Below are 19,291 nucleotides of genomic sequence, written 5' to 3'. Positions count from 1 at the left end.
GTAAAAAAAAAAATCATGATTTTTAAAAAAAAGAGTTGGTAATGCATATCATGGAAGGTGTATTTTGTATGTATAAATTCAGTGCCATTAAAGGCTACTTTTCATCCTGTCAGTCATTGCTATGTAGAATGACTATCCTAGATAGTGATGTATTAAAAAGAAAAAAGTTAATACAACAAAATGTAATGTGCTTACATGAGCTTACATGGCACACCTTAGACTTTATCATTCTTTGAAGTTTACAAAGTACCTGCTTATGTTTTCATATAATCATTTAGACTACTACACTGCAGAGGAATTGATCAACTTTAGTTGTAAATATTATGCTGATGAAGTATAAAAGCTTATTCTTCATTGGTTTTTGTTCTTATGCTGCTTTTTTTTTAATACTCCAGGTTTATAAACAATCTTTTTTTTTAAGCCAAGACTTCAGAAGTTGTAGAGTACTTGTGCCCATCTCCACCTTCATTCTCTTCTTCAGGTTAAGGAGCCTCTCTTTCTGCAGCAGAGAGAGGAGGCTGGTCTAGAGTTGTCGTACATCTTTCTTTCCTAGTTTCTGTATTTGAGACCATTTCTTTAGATGGGAAGAGGGTAGAAAACAAACTCTTATTATCAGGGGTCCATGAAGCCCACGGCATCATTTTTTCAAAACGTGTCTAACTTTTACATTTACATGACATTTACATTTATACCTAATTTTGTTGCCAAAACAATTGGTCTTAATAAAATGTGATTTCTTCATGAGTCACTCCTTCATTTGGACCTGTCTTTTAATGGGAATAGAAATATGTCTGCCGTGTGCATTACTTTCTGGCTCATTTATGTAGGAGCAGCTATAGAAATTTATGAATGAATTTTAAGTTATTAAGCTACTGAAATTTGGAAATCCTAGAATGGTTTTAAATATGGCAAGATACAGTTCATTTAGATCAAAATCCATTATTTTAAAAGGGATTGTTGGGAAAATGGCAAAAAAAATCCTAAAAAGGATATTGCAAAATATGGGGAGAAATAATTTTTTACAGATAAAAGACTACTAAATGGGTACAAACAACTGGGAAGGGAAATGTGACATTGTTCTTAACTGTACATCTAGGAAGTACTTAACTGATGAGATTGGTGAAAAGGAAACCTAACAGTGCAGAAGGAAACACTTGAAGGGAAGGCGTTTCTGACAAAGAAAGTGACTGGAGTACCTGGCATTGCAGCCACCCAAAGTTTGTGCAAATACTTGGATGGTAAAATTGATATTTTCATTAAAATGATATTCTGAATTGTGTCACAGGGCAGCTTAAATTTATTTTTTCGTGATGAACTGTAGACACTTGATAATTACCCGCCTTCCATCTTTGTTATTGTGTCACAGATTGATTATATTGTAGCACTTCTTGTTGAGAATTCATACCAGCTGATGCTTTCATATTCGTTTTTTATTTTATAAGATTTGGTTTGAGGTGGGACTAGATTTGTTTGGTGGAATTAATGAAGACTGTATTCAATTTTATATAAATTATCTTGCAAGCTCAGCTTAAGTGTAGTTTTTGTTACTGTGTCCCTTTCCTCGAGGTTAGGAGTAAATGAGGTAAACTTAAAAAGGATGTCACAGAAGTCACTTTTTAAATTAGGTCATGATTGAGATATATTGAAATCCTCCACTGACCTTTCTTCTCTCCGCTTTTCCTATTATGTTTGACAACAATTATGCAGAAAAAAAGACTGAAAAAAATTAGTCATAATGCTTTTGGATTATCCACTTAAATTTACGTATTTTCATATCACTCAGGTAAAGTTGGAAATGGCAGAGCACAGACATCTATTTTTTAAATCAATAGGATAGAAAATGAAAAGCACTTCTGTTTATATTAGCATATATGTACATCATCTTAGCTAATGAGAAATAATATATTCATTTGGATGGTGAAGTAAATGCATTCATCCTAATAGTAGTCAACACGTTTTTGCCAAATGGCGCAAATATACCTCCATTTATATTTTGTATCTTAAAAACGTAGTTTAAAAATAGTACTATGTATAAGACACTTTTTTACAAAAAGTGCCGTATATACATATGTAACAGGGATGAGTGTGTGTTGTTTAACAATTTATAACAATTTCTGTCAGTACAGCATATACTGAAAATTCAAGTTGTTTTCAACATATTTAAGTATGTTCAGGATAAAATAATCCAATTTCATAATGTAAATCATATTTTTGTTATTTGCCATATTTTATTTGAAGCAGTAATAAACTTTTGTAACTCGTTTGGATGTTACAGTACATTATGTGCTAACCATGGAAAGCAAACATTTACATTTGTTTTTTTACAATAAATTTCTTTTAAAATATACTTTCTATTTTTCTGTACTGACATATGCAATAAATTGATACATTAAAAGTTTGATTAATGTCTTAAGATAGTTTGTATTCAGTCTTTCTTTAAAAATTTTCTACTAACCTAAGTTATATGGTAGGACATTAAAGTTTCCTTAATGGTTAAATAAAATTCCTGAATTTGTACTGAAATTAATTTTTATTGTAGTAATGGTGTGGATAAAAAGTAGACGTTTATGTTCCATTTCCTCATATCCTCCCACATTTAATTTAGGCCATATTAAATATTTTCTGTATATCCACTGGTGAATGAATAGGCCCCAAAGCATTTGATTAGTTAAATGATCTAGGAATGAGTGAATTTTAACTGTTCATAGTCATGGTGCCTTCAGATTTTATGAAATGCCTTTTCACAAAAGTCTGTTGTTTTTCCTCCTGTTAGTATTGAATTAATGGTTTGGGATGATTAAAAATGGCCTAGTGTTCATTCAGCCTTTAGGGGTCTCTAGCTTGCTTTTCCTAACAAGAGACTTGCGTGCTTGAGTAGTGTCAGTTGGATGATAGGAAATGTACGACAAACCTTAAATGGCCCCCTGCAAGTGGAGATAAAGAATCACTTAATTGGAGACCATCTTACCGTGGGTAGATGTGGTGGGAAGTAGGATCTCTCATGTACTTCCCTGAAACATTGCCAACCTGAATCCCAGGGTGAAGCAGTTTACACATCACTATTTCTTATTTTCAAAAATAGTTTTTTCACATTCCTATTTCACTCTCCAACTCTTCTTTTACATTCTGTTACATCCTAAGGATCGTGAACAGTTGCATCCGGTTAGAGAATATAATTCCTATCTTATTAAGGGGAAGGGATGGTAAAGACATTTTTTTAATACCTGCAAGTGTAAGGCTCAAGTGTAGAATGTGTTAATGTCGTTGAACCCTCACAACAAATCTTTGAGTGATTTGCAATCCAACTTTACAATAAACAGGCTGAGTGGTTCGGTAACATGCTCAAGATTACCCAGAGTGGAGCTGGGAGTTGGATCTGTCTCCAGTTCTCCATCTAGGACAACTACATGTTGCCTCATTTACTCAAACAATTTGAAAATTTTTACTCATATTGGATAGATTTAAGACATTGAAATGAAACTAAAAATGGACCAGTTCATCGGGAACACTCAAAAAATTGTCTATGAATTGAAAATTAGGAATTTTATGCAATAAATCATATATTTTTCAAAGTAGTTGTGTGTGTTCCTGCAGGAAAATCTGGAAGTTAATTTACCTTATAAGACTTCTCCAGCCTTTTACAAATAACCAAAGCTCAAAAAATATGGGAGCCATCTTCCTCATAAAGTTAAACTGATACTTTTGAAACGAATCTTGCTGTTTAGTTTTCCAATAAGATTTATTTTTCTAACCTTCCCACTACTACCATACCAGTTCCTGAAGTTATTTCATAATAGCTAACCTTTTTGTTGAATGCTTTTTACATTCAAGTATTGTTCTCACTCCTTTTTGTCATTTATTCTTGATAACTGAATAGTCTATGAACCAGTTTCTAGCTTCACTGATCCTACTCCTCGATCTTGGTCTTGTTCTGACTTGCCAGAAAAACTCTATACCTTTCCCTACAGAAAGCGTTTAATGACTGCATTTCTCATTAGCTCAAAGTCAGACTTCTTGGTCTATAGGGTCCTTCACAAACTCCACCATGTTGTAAAAGATATCTGCTCTTTCTCTTTCATGAATCAAATTCATTCCTCTTCTCTGTGGTTACGCCCAATGCTTTAACCCCTTGATCGAATGTCCTCTCACCTTGCTAGGCTCCCGAGCCCATGACACAAACTCATGGTGGCTCTACAATAGTTTCTCCCCTTCTGAACACCTGCTGCACTCACTGCATTTTGTATTCTGATACTTGATTATATCTGGTCCAGTTCTTTATTACACACTATCCTATTTCCCTTTTGTGTGTCTTGCTCCTGCAGTAAACCAAGATCTGGCAGGCTGCTACATGATTCTTTGCTGTCTTACACACCACCTAGCGCTGTGCTGAGCACATCGTCATGCTAAATATATTTTCTGTGTAGAATGTGCTCCCTGATGATAAACTTAGCCCAAACATTTCTTTAAGAAGGAAAAAGATGCACAAAGGCAATTACTGTAATATTTTATATTTCTTAAAGGTTTAGACCTAGAATAGCAACAAACCTGGAAGGGAAGTTAAGCACACACATGCGCTAAACCAATGATTAAAGTACAAACATCAGAAGTTACCCATGTGATTAAATCGCTGTTCAGGAAAAAAAAAGACAATAATTCTGCAGGACATGTGCCGCTTGCAGGATCTAGCTCAAGCTGAGCAGAGGAGAGAGACGCACAGAGGGCACATGTGGAGCAGAGGTCAGATGAGATCAATGAGCCTAGCAGTAACGAGGAGAACTGGTGCAGGAGAAGACAAGAAGGACCAGCAAGTCAGGAGGGCACGTCTGTAAAAGCCCAAGAACTCCTGCCATGGGGCGTCTACTCTGGGCGACAGTTAGCATGTCCCAGCTGTGATTTCTTCCCTTGTATTTTTCCCTGTGTACTTATGTTACCTTTAAAAAATTTATCATTATCCTTATTATTATCATTTTTTAAACCAATGAGATGTCACAGGCACTTAAATTAATGTGACATATTGGCTGGTGTTTTTCGTGGCCTTTATTCCCAGGATATATTCCTTGGGGTATCAGTGAGTTCAAGGCTCCTCTATAGAGATCATGCAGGCCTCTAAACACAGGACAGACTGGGTTAGGGGAGAGTATGGGGGAAGCTTAAAGTCTCTGGAGACAGTAAACAATTGTAATTCTCACTTAACAGTGAACTTGGAGATGAATGAGAACAGATTTAACTTTGTTAATGTCCCTCCCAGTCTATTACTCTATTTCCCCATTCTCTATTATTTGGACATCCTGTATTTTAATCATTAGCATCTTGCATTAGAGACACAACAGACACTGAGTATACAGTTTCACCCACTAGATTGTAAACTTTGTGAAGGTGGGCACAATTTTGCCATCTCTCCTCATTGCCTTGGGCATATAACTGAAATTCAAAAAATATTAGATGAATGAAAAATATTTCTGCTATATAGCAAGTACTCCACCATATGATGATATCAGTGGAAATATATGTAAATGCTTTTGCACTCCGAAGATGTCTGCAGGAGCAGAAAACCCTAGAAATTCTAGTAGTCTCTATTTGCGTTGCTGTGTCATGCATCACCAAAAGCCTGTAAAGGCTGCAGTGTGCAGTTCAAAGTTAGTCTAGGTATTGAAGTTAAGGTGATTGTAAAGGGCATAGCTCAGTATAAGGGATGTTTTTAGAACTAAAACACGAACAAAAAGGTTAGTTTACATGATATGTGTTGTTTACTAGAATACCAGGTTGTTGAGGTAAGTGGCTAAGGAGGTTTTATACATTTTTCCAATGAAAGAATAGAAGCTTTGGGGGAGGGGGACATTTAAGCATTGTCATATGCTCTTGAAGAATTGTAGGCTCTAGACACTCTGCTTATAGGTCCTAATAGAACTGTCCTGTGAAGATCAGTTTTTCTCAATTTGACCTCATATTTGATATATGTATAGTGCATACTTTAATTATTTGTCTTCCATTTTCTAAGGGCTAGCTAATGTAAAATATAAACCATTTGTGTTCTAATAGTATAATTTCTTTCCCTTATTAGAATAATTGTTGCTCAGAGCCTAAAATTCAAAAAATGTGTATATTAATGAGTAATTCATTGCCCTTTAATTTTTATTTATATGAGTAAAACTGGAAGAGAAGAAAGGCTGAGGGCAAATCTATCTGGGAATAGTTCAAATGAAGGTCATTTTAGCAAAGTGTGTTCTTATCTCCTACTGAGACATGGACAAAAGAAACGCAAAGGAGTAATAATACCGGAACGTGAGAGAAGTATCCACCTCAATTATAATGTGGCACAGAAAGTAGCCCTCTTTTTGACTTTCCTCGAGATTAAACTGCCCTATGGCATTTTGTTGAATTTTCCTTCCTACTTTAACCTCTCACTTCCTCTGGAGATATTAGTAGTTTTTCAATTTTGGCCTGCCTTCCCCCTTCTTTATTCTCTACCCACCCCTTTATTATTATTATTATTTTTAACAATCACAAACTTACAGAAAAGGTGGAGGTATGGTAAAAGAACTTTTAATTAAGCATTTGAAAGTAACTTCCCAAGCTAATGCACTATCATCCCTAAATATTTCAGTGTGTATTTGCTAAATACACTCTCCTACATACATAGCCAAAATGCAACCATTGAAACCAAGAAATTAACATAGATACATTACTACATTTTATTCTCGGATCCCATTCAGATTTTGCCCATAATCCCAATAATATCATTTATAGCAAAAATATCTCCTTATGAATATAGGTGCAAAAATCCTCAGCAAAATACTATTAAACTCAACCCAACAGCGTATAAAAGGATTATGCAGCATGACCAAGTGGCCTTTATCACAGGAATACAAGATTGGTTTAAAATCTGAAGGTCAGTTAATGTAATACACCACCTGTGTTAGTCTGCGTGGGCTACCTTAACAAAATACCACAGACTGGCGGGTTAAACAACAGCCATTTATTTTCTCACAGTTCCGGAGGCCAGAAGTCCATGAGCAAGGAGCCAGGAAACTCGGTTTCTGGTGAGAGCTCTCTTCCTGGCTTGTAGATGTGTCCTTACATGGCCTTTCCTCTGTGAGTGCACGGAGAGACATCTCTTTCTCTTCTTATGAGGACACCAGTTCTATCAGGTTAGAACACCACCCTTATGTCTTTGTTTAACTATATCCCTTTAAACATCTTATCTGCTAATACAGCCACATTGGAGGTTAGGGCTTCAACATATGAGTTTCTGGAGGGACACAATTCAGTCCATAACACCATATGAATAGAAGAAAGCATTTGAAAATATCCGACATACCTTCTTGATGAAAAACTCTCAACAAACTAGGAGTAGAAGGGAACTTATTCAACCTCATAATGAGCGTTTACAAAATACAGCTAACATCATACTTAAAAGACTGAAAGCTTTCCCCCTAAGATCAGGAACAAGATAAGGATGTCTACTGTTGCCACTTCTGTTCAACATTGTACTGGTGCTTTTGTGCAGGGCAATTAGGCAAGAAAATAAAATAAAAATCATCCAGAACAGAAAGGAAGAAGTAAAACTCTATTTACAGATGACATGATCTTGTATATAGAAAATCCTAAGAAATCCACTAAAAAATATAACTAATGAAGAGGTTTGGCAAGGTTTCAGGATTCAAGATCAATATACAAAAATCAACTTTATATCTATACATTATCAATAAACAATCCAAACATAATAGTGTTGAGGGTTGAATTTTGAACCCCAAAAAGAATTGTTGAAGTCCTAACATCTGGTACCTGTTAATGTGAACTTACTTGCAAATAGGGTCTTTGCACATGTAATTAAGATGTAAGTTCAGATGAGGTCTTAGTGGAGTAGAGTGGGCCCTTAATACAACATGACTGGTGTCCTTATAATAAGAAGAGAAAAGACATAGGGACAGACACATAGAATAGTATGTGAAGACAGAGACACACAGAGGGAAGATCATCATGTGACAATGATGGAGATTGGAGTTATGCAGCTGCGAGCCAAGGAATGCCAAAGATTTCTATCAGGCATCAGAAGTGAGGAGAGAGAGCATGGTCCTGCTGGCACTTTGATTTCAGATTCTCTCTTTCAGAACTGTGTGAGAATGAATTTTTGTTGTTTAAGTCACCTAGTTTGTGATTCTTTGTTATGGAAGCCCTAATACAGTAAAAACAATTCCATTTATGATAGCGCCAAAAATAATGGAATACTTAGGGATATATTTAGCAATAAAGGCAAAAAATATTCTCTGAAAACTACATAACATTTTTGAAAGAAATAAAAGAAGACCTAAATAAATGGAAAGACATCACATGTTTAGGGATTGGAAGACTTCTTATTGTTAAGATGGCAGTACTCCCCAAATTGATCAACAGATCAAACACTTCCTATCAAATTTTTTTTTTTTTGGCAGAAACTGACAAGCTGTCCTAAAATTCGTGTGTAAATGCAAGGGATCCAGAAGAGCCAGAACAATCTTTAAAAAGAAGAAGGAAGTCAGAGATGTCATATATCCTGATTTCAAAACTTACTGCAAAGCTACTGTAAGCAAGACCTACAGGCATAGGGATAGACATACAAATCAATGGCCTAGAATTGAGAGTCCATAAATAAACTTATGTATTTATATATGTAAGTTTATATATTACATATATTACATGTATTACTTATATATTTAAATATATACATTTACAGTCAATTGGTTTTTGACAAAAGTACCAAGATAATTCATTATTGAAAGGGCAGTCTTTTCAACAAATGGTGATGTGTCAACTGGATATAGACATGCAAATGAATGAATTTGGACTCCTATATCACACCATATAAAAAATTAACTCAAAATGGAGCAAAGAGCTAGAAGAAAACGTAGATACAATCTCTGTGACCTTGGATTAGGCAATGGTTTCTTAGGTATGACACCAAAAGCACAAGAGACAAAAGAAAAAAATAGATAAATTGGGCATGATAATTTTTTTTTTTTAATTGTGCCTCAAAGAACACTATCAACAAAGTGAAAAGACAGCCTACAGAATGAGAGAAAACATTTGCAAATCACATGTCTGATAAGGGACTTGTTTCTAGAATATATAAAGAACACATACAACTCAACAATATAAAGACAGCTCAATTTAAAAATAGGTAAAAGATTTGAATAGACATTCTCCAAAGAAGATATACAGGTGGCCAATAAGCACATAAAAAGATGCTCAATGTCATTAGTAATAAGGGAAATGCAAATCAAAACTACAATGAGATACTACTTCACACCCACTAGGATGGATATAATCAAAAAGACAGACAACAGCAAGTGTCAGTGAGGATGTGAAGAAGTTTTGAACACTTACATTGCTGGTGGGAATATAGAATGGAGTACCCACTTTGGAAAACAGTCTAGCAATTCTTAAAATGTTAAAAATGGAGTTCGCATATGATCCAGGATTTCTACTCTTGGGTATATATCCAAGAGAGTTGAAAAATATGTGTTCACACAAAAACTTGTACACGATTGTTCATAGCAGCATTATTCATAATAGTAAAAAAGTGAAAACAATTCAAATGTCCTTTAAGTGATGACTGAATAAAGAAAAAAGGAATCATCCATACAATGTAATGTTATTCAACAATGAAAAGAAATGAAATACTGATAGATGCTACAATATGGATGAGCCTTGAAATCATTATACAAACTGAAAGAAGCTGGTCACAAAAGACTATATACTGTATGATTCCGTTCATTTGCAATGTCCAAAATAGGCACCTCTACTGAGACAGAAAGTAGATGAGTGGTTGCCTAGGTTTAGGAGCATTGCGGGGAAATGGAGAATGACTGCTAATGGATACAGAGTTTCTTTTTGGGGTGGGAAAATGTTCTAAAATAAATTGTTGTGATCAATCTATATCACAACTTTGTGAAAATACTGAAAATCATTGAATTGTACCTTTAAATGGGGTGAATAGTGTTGCATGTAAACTGTATCTCAATGAAACTGTTATAATGGGTGAGACCATTTAGGAATATTCTAAGTGAAAAATCTTGGATTCAAATGATAGTAGTGGATCTGGAGAGAAGTGGATGCATTCAAGATATACTCGGGATGTAACTGATGTGGAGGAATGCAGGAGAATACAGAATGCATAACTCTATACCTCTGCCTTTAATACCTGGATGACTGGGAGGACACAAGAAGGTTTTGGGAGAAATACCAGGAGTTCAAATTACATTCATAATGAGTTCAAAGTGTCTATAAAACAAAGTAATGAACATTTTTCATTATTTTCGGCTGCCCAGCACCTGCCCTCTGCTTTGGCAATTCTTCGTCTGACAGGTCAGAGCCAGTCTCCTAGTATAGGACGCTCTTCTCACAGCTAAGATGCAGGTTCTGTACATGACGCAGACTGTCAACCAGACACACTAGCTCCAGACTCGGAGGCTGGTGACATGTAAAAGGAAGGCCATATAAATTGCATGCTAATGTGGACGGTAGCGGCGAGCAGCAGCAGCAGCAGCAGCCAGATGCAGAGTTCAGAGCCGCCAGCACCTGTGGTTCTAGCAGTAGGTTCCCAGGTGTATGAATGCAAATGCAAATCCAAAGCTAAGGATCTGTTCCCAGTGGTAACAGCAGTGGTATTTTTATGGGTCCAATATTGCCTTGTGATTCGGAGAGGATATATATATATCTATCTAAGCATGATTCTCTAATTATTTCCAAAGACAAAGATTTGGGGAGTTACTCTAAATCTTTTCAATAAAATCCTTTTCTATTTAATTAGCTAGAGATGGTTTATGTTGCTTGCACCCAAGAGAAACCTGAATGATATAATATCCAATAGGAGATGCTGAAAGGCTGTTAAGTTTTGGGAAAGGGATCTGGGCTAAAGGTAGGCATTTGAGTAGCCATCAGTGATACCACAAGAATGGATAGTACACAACAATGTGAAGGTACTTAATACACTGAACTATATATTAAAAAATGGATAGGGGGCTGGCTGGTGGTGTAGCGGTTAAGTTCATGTGCTCTGCTTCGGTGGCCCGGGTTTGCAGGTTCAGATCCTGGGTAAGCACGTATGCACTGCTCATCAAGCCATGCTGTAGCAGCAACCCATATAAAGTAGAGGAAGATGAGCATGGAAGTTAGCCCAAGGCCAATCTTCCTCAGCAAAAAAAAAAAAAAAAAAAAAAGAATTGGCCACAGGTGTTAGCTCAGGGCTAACCTTCCTCAAAAAAAAAAAAAAAAAGGATAAAGTGGTAAACTTTATGTTATGTATATTTTACCACAGTAAAAAAAAAAAAAAAGAGAATGTTTAGGGCAAGAGTCTAAAAGGAAAGGGGAACCTAGGACCTAACCTGAGGAATATGAAAATTTAAAGGATGGGAGAATGAGAGAAGATGTCCCTAGAGGAGAAAGAGAATGAGATCTTTTATTTAGCTCTTTGTAGAGTAGCTATCGCTTGACAGTTTGGAACAAAGTTTGTAGCCTTGTTCAAAATTAGAATGAATGAATGAGCTTAATCTTCAACTAGAGAACTGAGCTTGTTCTGTTAACTGCTCATGTAAATACACATGGGTTATAAAATTGATATGTAGTATCATGGTAAAAAAGATTCGCAAATTGATGTCATGGCAAAGAGCGGCGCCTTTTAAGAACGGCTCCTTTTAGTACAGTGCAGAGTCCACAGGTATTAAGGAGGAAGAGGAGACTCAACCCAGGACTATTTACTCTGCATGTAACAACAAGCAAGGTGCCGTTTTCTGAAACACTTTGCTAACAGTCTTAACCTAGAATCATGTTCCCAACATATGCTTTGATTCAATTTATTGCCTCTCTGTTAAATGCGATTTATTAATGAATTTGGGTCATTATCAACAACCTTCATTACTACTGGATTGTCACACCTTTATTTGCTTAATAATGTCAGCTCCTCTACGCTGACAATAAGAATGGTGACAAAGTTAGTTCTTATATTTTCTTTTCTTCCTTAGCTGAATACTTAGAGGTGGCAGAAATGAACATATTTACGATAAAGATAACGAGTAAGAGAGAGAGATGATGACATTTGCGTTTAGACTTTCCATTACTTGGAAATTTTTAGATTTGGATTTATAACCACTCGTTGTTCAACAACAGATCAAGGCGGCTGTAGCAGCCTCTGCTGCCATTGTACCAACCCACAGAGAGGGAGAGGGAGGGGGAGAGGGGGAGGGGGAGGGGGAGAGAGACAGACTGTTTCTGGCCTTTTTATTCTGTTCCATTGACTTCTCTATCTTTATTTCAGTATCACTCTCTTACTTATTGAAGCTTCACAGAAAGTTTTGAGATCACTTGGTGTAAACTCTCAACATTTATTCTTTTTCAAGATTTTTTGAGTACTCTAAATCATTTGCATTTCCATACGAATATTGAAATCAGCATGTTACTTTCTTTAAAAAAAGCCTACAAACTGATGAACTATTTATTCATTTGGGTTAGAATCTTAAAAATATTCATCTTGTGGGGCCGGCCCAGTGGTGCAAGCGGTTAAGCGTGCAGGTTCAGATCCCGGGCGCGCACCGATGCACCACTTGTCGAGCCATGCTGTGGCGGCGTCCCATATAAAGTAGAGGAAGATGGGCATGAATGTTAGCCCAGGGCCAGTCTTCCTCAGCAAAAAGAAGAGGATTAGCAAATGTTAGCTCAGGGCTGATCTTCCTCACATAAAATAAAAAAAAAGAAAAAAAATATTCATCTTGAGTCTTTAAGTTCTCTCAGCATTCTTTAAAATTTCACAGTTTATATTCAAATAATATTATACCTCTTCACATACAATTTAAGAACATTTAAATGGTATACTTATGTTTTTCTCCCTCTTGCCTTTGTGCTATTTTTGTCATATATTTTGCTTCTATGTATGTTATAAATTTCACAATAGTCATTATTTTGTCACCAGTCAATTATCTTTTTTTAATTGTGGTAAAATCACATAACAAAATTTACCATCTTAATCATTTTTAGTATATTAGTGTTAGCTCTATGCATCTTTTTGTGCAACAGATCTCTAGAACTTTTTCATCTTACAAAACTGTAACTCTACGCCTGTGAACAACTCCCCTTTTCCGTTTCCTCCAGCCCCTGGTAACTATCATTCTGCTTTCTGTTTCTATGAATTTGACTACTTTAGATACCTCATATAAGTGGGCTCATGCAATATTTGTCTTTTTTTGTGACTGACTCATTTCACTTAGTGTAACGTCCTCAAGGTTCATCCGTGTTGCAGCGTATGACAGGCTTTTCTTCTATTTTAAGGCTATGTAGTATTCCGTTATATGTATAGACCACATTTCCTGTATCCAGTCATCAGTCACTGGGCGTTCAGGCTGCTTCTACCTCTTGTCTGTTGTGAATAATGCTTCAGTGAACATAGGTGGGCAAATATCTTTTTGAGGTCCTGTTTTTAATCCATTTGGATATGTACTAGGAAGTGAGATTTGCTGGATCGTATGGTACTTCTATTTTTAATTTTTTGAGGAAACTTCATGCTATTTTCCATAGCAGCTGAACCATTTTTACATTCCCACCAACAGAGCACAAGGGTAACAGTCTCTCCACATCCTTGCCAATGTTTTATTTTCAGGGTTTTTTATAGCCACCATTCTACAGGGTGTGTGGTGATATCTCGTTGTGGTTTTGATTTGCATTTCCCTGATGATCAGTAACGTGGAGCATCTTTTTCATGTGCTTATTGGTCATTTGTATATCTTCTTTGGAGAAATGTCTATTCAAGTCCTTTGCCCATTTTTAAATCAGGTTATTTAGGGTTTTGTTGTTGTTGTTATTGAGTTGCAGTTCTTTATATATCCTACATATTAATTCTTTATCAGATATATGGTTTGCAATATTTTCTCCCATTCTATAGATTGCCTTTTCATTTTGTTGATTGTTTCCTTTGCTGTGCAAAAGTTTTTGAGTATAATGTAGTCCCATTTGTCTATTTTTGCTTTTTATGCCTGTTCTTTTGGTGTCGTAAAAGAAATAATTGTCAGATTCAACGTTATGAGGTTTTTCTTGTATGCTTTCTTCTAGTTGTTTATAGTTTCAGGTCTTATGTTTAGGTCTTTAATCTATTTTGAGTTAATTTTTGCATATGTTGTAACATAAGGGTCCCACTTGATTTTTTCGCATGGGAATATCCAGTTTTCCCAGCACCACTTGTTGAAGAGACTGTCCTTTCCCCATTGTGTAGCCCTGGCAACTTTGTCAAAGATCATTTGACCTTATACATGAGAGTTTATTTCTGGGTTCTCTGTACTATGCTGTTGGTCTATGTGTCTGTTTTCGTGCCAGTACTATACTGTTTTGATTACTGTAACTTTGTACTATGTTTTAAAATTAGGATATGTGAAGACTCTAGTTTGGTTTTTATTTTCTCTTAAGACTGTTTTAGCTACTCGGAATTCTTTGAGATTCTATATGAACTTTAGGATGATTATTTCTATTTCTGCAAAGAATACCATTGATATTTTGACAGGGGTTGCATTGAATCTGTGGATCACTTTGAGTATTATGGACGTTTTAATGATACTAAGTCTTCCAATCCATGAACATGGAATGTCTTTTTATTTATTTGTGTCTTGTTTTATTAATTTCAGGAATGTTCTGTAGTTTCAGTGTGCAAGTCTTTTGCCTACTTGGTTAAATTTATTCCTAATTATTTTATTCTTTTTAATACTATTGTAGATGAGATTGTATTCTTAACTTCCTTTTCAGATGGTTCATTGTTATTGTACAGAAACGTAACTGATTTTTGTATGTTGATTTGATATCTTGTGACTTTGATGAATGTATTTGTTAGTTCTAACATTTTTTTTTGGTGGAATCTTAGGGTCTTCTATATGTCAGATCATGTCATCTACAGATAGAAACAATTTTACTTCTTCCTTTCCAATTTGGGTGTGTTTTATTTCTTCTTCTTGCCTAATTGCTCTGGCTAGGATTTCCAGTACTATTTTGAATAGAAGCATCAAGAATGGGCATTCTGGCTTTGTTATTAATCTTAGAGAAAAATCTTTCAGTTTTTCATCATTGAGTATGATGTTAGCTATGGGCTTTTCATATATGGCTTTTATTATGTTGAGGTAATTTCATTTTATTCCTAGTTTGTTGAGTGTTTGTATCATGAAAGAGTGATGAATTTTGTAAAATGCCAACAGAAGCAGAAGGTACTATGACCATTTGGTCAAAGAACCAATGAAGGAGGCTTCTCTCTGGCTTGCTCTCGAGTCACATGGTCTCACATCTCTGCTGTCTCTTAGCAGATGTAATTCTGCTCTGATTGGATTTAGCCCGTAATTGGTGCCACCAAAGATGCCCTCAGCTCCGTTACTGAGTTACTGGCCTATTCGTGGAGCAGATTGCCCAAGAAGGAGATGTGAAAAAGGGAGGAGGACACTATGAACGTTTTTAGTACATTTCTTTTCGAACATATAAGTTCTAGGAAGATTCGTTGGTGATTGTATTTTAAAACCATAGAATTTAATTTTTAGTAAGATTAGTATAGAATTAGGACATTTCACCTCAGAGATAGCTGGAATAACAATTTAATTTGGCGTCACTGTATGAACAAAACTCTGTTTTGTCTTTCAAGATTAACAGGAACAAAATTTAAGTGGTTGATAAGATCCTGTCCTGGCAAGGGTACAAGGAAGTGTTGCTGGCAGGTTTACCAATTGTTATAACATTTTGAAGACAAAATTGCATATATCTATGAAACTTTAAGATTTGTTTTATCACTTTTAACCTGGTGTTTGCACTTTAGGAAGTCTGTCCTAAAACTGTAATTAGATGAGAGCATGGATAAAATTATAGTTTAATGTAGCATTTTTTGTAGTAGCCAAAACAAACAAAGAACCTATAAAACAGTTTGAAACTCCATCAGTGGAAAATAATAGAATAAATTATAGAAGGAATTAAATCTATGTTTTTTGATCTGGAAAAATACCCACGGTAAATACCCTGATATATTTTCTTGAAGAAAATCTGTTACAGTGCAATGTGAATAGTATTAGTCCATAGAGAGCATGTATAAAAATATACATACATATGTATATATATGTGTATATATGTATATGTGTATACACACACACACACATATATATATAGAGAGGTGTTGGTATAGAATTTGTCTGTATAAGTTATCTAACTGTATACATAACACACACAGTATGTGCATTAAACTGTTGATTTAGTTACATGTCAGGGAAAAAGACTGCTGTAGGGAGGAGAAAGAAGGAAGAGATCATTAGTTGGTATAGAACTCAAAATTATTTGCTTATTATAACTAGCATATATTATATTGACCCAAAGTATAAGTGAAATGATTTTTAACCAAGAGGAACTTTGGGAAAAAATGTGGGTTTCGTTATACTTAACATGGAAAAGATAAAGTTGAGGGAGGCTTTTTGTGTGTGATTGCTTAAATATTTTCCCCTCCCCTAGTTCATAGAAGAAGTCTTGTCTAGTGATACGGTATTAGAAGTGGAGGTGTTGTGGATCACCTTGTAAATTTGCCTGAAACAAAGAAAAGATATTTAAAATAGTTTAGTTGTAAATTGCCATTCAAAGAGCAGTCATTATATACATACATACATACATACATATGTACCTATAAAATATTACATGTGTCCCTCATCTATTTATCTATATCTATTCTCACTGACTCATTCTTAGAGAAATGGCAGCATTCTATACACAATTTTCCCCACCATGCATTTTTTACTTAATATGTTTAGGAGTATTTTAAAAATGTAAGAGAAGTATTTTCATGTTGTTGAGATTTTAAGGATCTAAACTTAATTGGAAAACACAAAAGCTTATATTGAATTTCAAATTTCAAGGCCCTTTAACAGTTTATTTGCTAGATCATCAGCTGTAGCAAATATCTGCTTATATTTGTAAATATCTGTATTCTTTAGATGTTAGGGGCAGAAGTGTATGAGACCTACCCCCTCCACCTAGCAACCGGGTGGGATTTACGATGAGAGTGAGTCTTAGACCAAATTTCTCCAAGTGCACAGACTCTAATTAGCGAGCAGTCATGGCCACATTGGATAGAGGGGAGAGGTGCCTTTTCTGCCCTCTGGTGCTTCTAACACCTTGTATCAATGGGTCACTCCAACGTTATTTGATAATGTTTTTGAGACAGGATTTGCATGCTTCATGAATCAGCAGCTCAGACAGCAGGATTTCCCTTGAAATGAGAGATACAGGGTTAACAAGATCCATACTTTCAAAGCACCATGGACCATGGGCTTTCCAGCTTCTTATCCTTGCAAGTGCAGACGCAGTGGGTCCTTTCATATCATGCCTCACTAACTCATATCTTGAAGTCCACCGATTTTGCTAATTAAAGATCATTTCTGATAATCTTTCTGGTTCTTACAAAACCTAAGGTGTAATACAGACAAGATAACTCTATAAAATAACCAACCTTAATTAATTCTGATTAATTCACGTACATCATGTTTGCCATACTGAAGTATATAACAAGTTAAATTACCAGAAATCTAATATACTATCAACCTAAGACATGCTGATTAAGATTTTGTTATGGAAGAATATATATATAATCTTCATAAATAGACAAATGCACATTTGGATAAACTAACCTAAATTGTTGATTATATAGATATGGCAATATGTAAGCACAGGTAGCCTATGCAACGGATACTATTTATTGCATTAATTCTTTCAATGAATGGAGCGTCTACAGTACATCTATCACTGTACTATATTTTGGTTCTATAAAGGCAAACAAAACAGACAAGCTTCTACCTTCATGGAATTTGGGGAGATGAACAATTAACAGGTAAATAAATGTTATGCACATGCAAACATGCAATACAAATAGACAATAAGTGTTATAATGGGAAAGAATAGATTTCTCTGAAAGAGAATGACTCCCTTACACTTGGGAGCAGGAAACATCACGTTTCCTTGTTTTCTAAATCAAATTAAATATGACTCAGCTCTCACTGACCTACCTGGCTGGATTGTCAATCTTGATGATGGAGTGGAGAATGGTTCTGATGTCAGGATATCCTAATCTCTTCCTTGGAATGGTTCAAGAGCCATTTGACTTCAATAGGAGCAGTGCTTCTGATTTTCAGTATATTGTGATAACTGCTGAAATGCTTGCTGTTTAGGCCTGTATTGGGCCATTCTAATCCAGAGTTTGTTCTAAGGCAGTATCATTCCTTCCACACCAGGTTCAGCCATGAGTTCATTTTCCATGGGTTCTAAAGACACCATTTGTCTCTAGTACCCACACAGACACTCCCATCAGAGGTCCTACAGGGTGGCAGGTACAGGTTCCCCTACTTGGCAGAAGCTGTGCCCCTTGTCTTCCCAGTCTGTGTCCTGAGTGCCTTTCTTTTGGAATCCGACAGAGATGCTGTATGAATTAAAAATCCAGAATCAACAGTGCATGCTATGGGCATAGACTCTGAAGGGTGAGAGTAAAAAGAAGCTGATCTGCCTTCAGGAAGAAAGGGCAGAAGCAAGAGAGTGTCATTAAGGCTGGCACAGTTGTTTAGCTGGACTATTTTCACGCTAAAAACTCAACTGCAAATGCAGTGCTATAAACAAGAAATAATGGCTAAATCAAAAAGCTACTTTTTACACCAACTTTGTGTCATCATTTTAATTTTTAGAAAAAGGATTGCTGTGTACATGGACGAAACACTGAGATGCCACCTCCAACGTTAGCTTTCCACAGAACTTATAAACAGAAAAAGGTGATTGACTTTTTGTTCCATTTAGTGGGATTACAAAATTTTGCAGACAGAGATGTTGAGATAATAGTAAAATGGATAAAAATTCTCTTGTCACTTAGATTCAGAGTTTGCTTATGTTTTTCTGCATATTTGCTTCATTTGTCTGTCAATCTGTTATATCCATCATGTATCTATTCTTTTATGTTGAACTATTTCGAAGTAAGTTGCAAGCATTACGACACTTTACCCTAAATACTTCAGCATGCATTGCCTAAGAATAAGGACATTCTTCCACATAAGCACAATATCAATATTACACCTAAGATCATTACCAACAAAGTAGCCAATCCATATTCAACTCTTCTCGATTTCTCCCCAAATGTCTTTGAGGTTGTTTTTTTTGAAACTGGATCTTCATCTGATTGTACATTGCATTTGGGTTTTATGTTTTATACTACAGAACAAACTATAATAGATTAAATATATGCAAAATCACCTTAAAAAATGGAATGGTCCATAGGAGGAGA

The sequence above is a fragment of the Ceratotherium simum genome, chromosome 10 (genome assembly GCF_057802395.1).
Source record: "Ceratotherium simum simum isolate JZ-2026a chromosome 10, ASM5780239v1, whole genome shotgun sequence".
Classification (NCBI taxonomy): domain Eukaryota; kingdom Metazoa; phylum Chordata; class Mammalia; order Perissodactyla; family Rhinocerotidae; genus Ceratotherium; species Ceratotherium simum.
Note: the sequence above shows the minus strand (reverse complement) of the source record.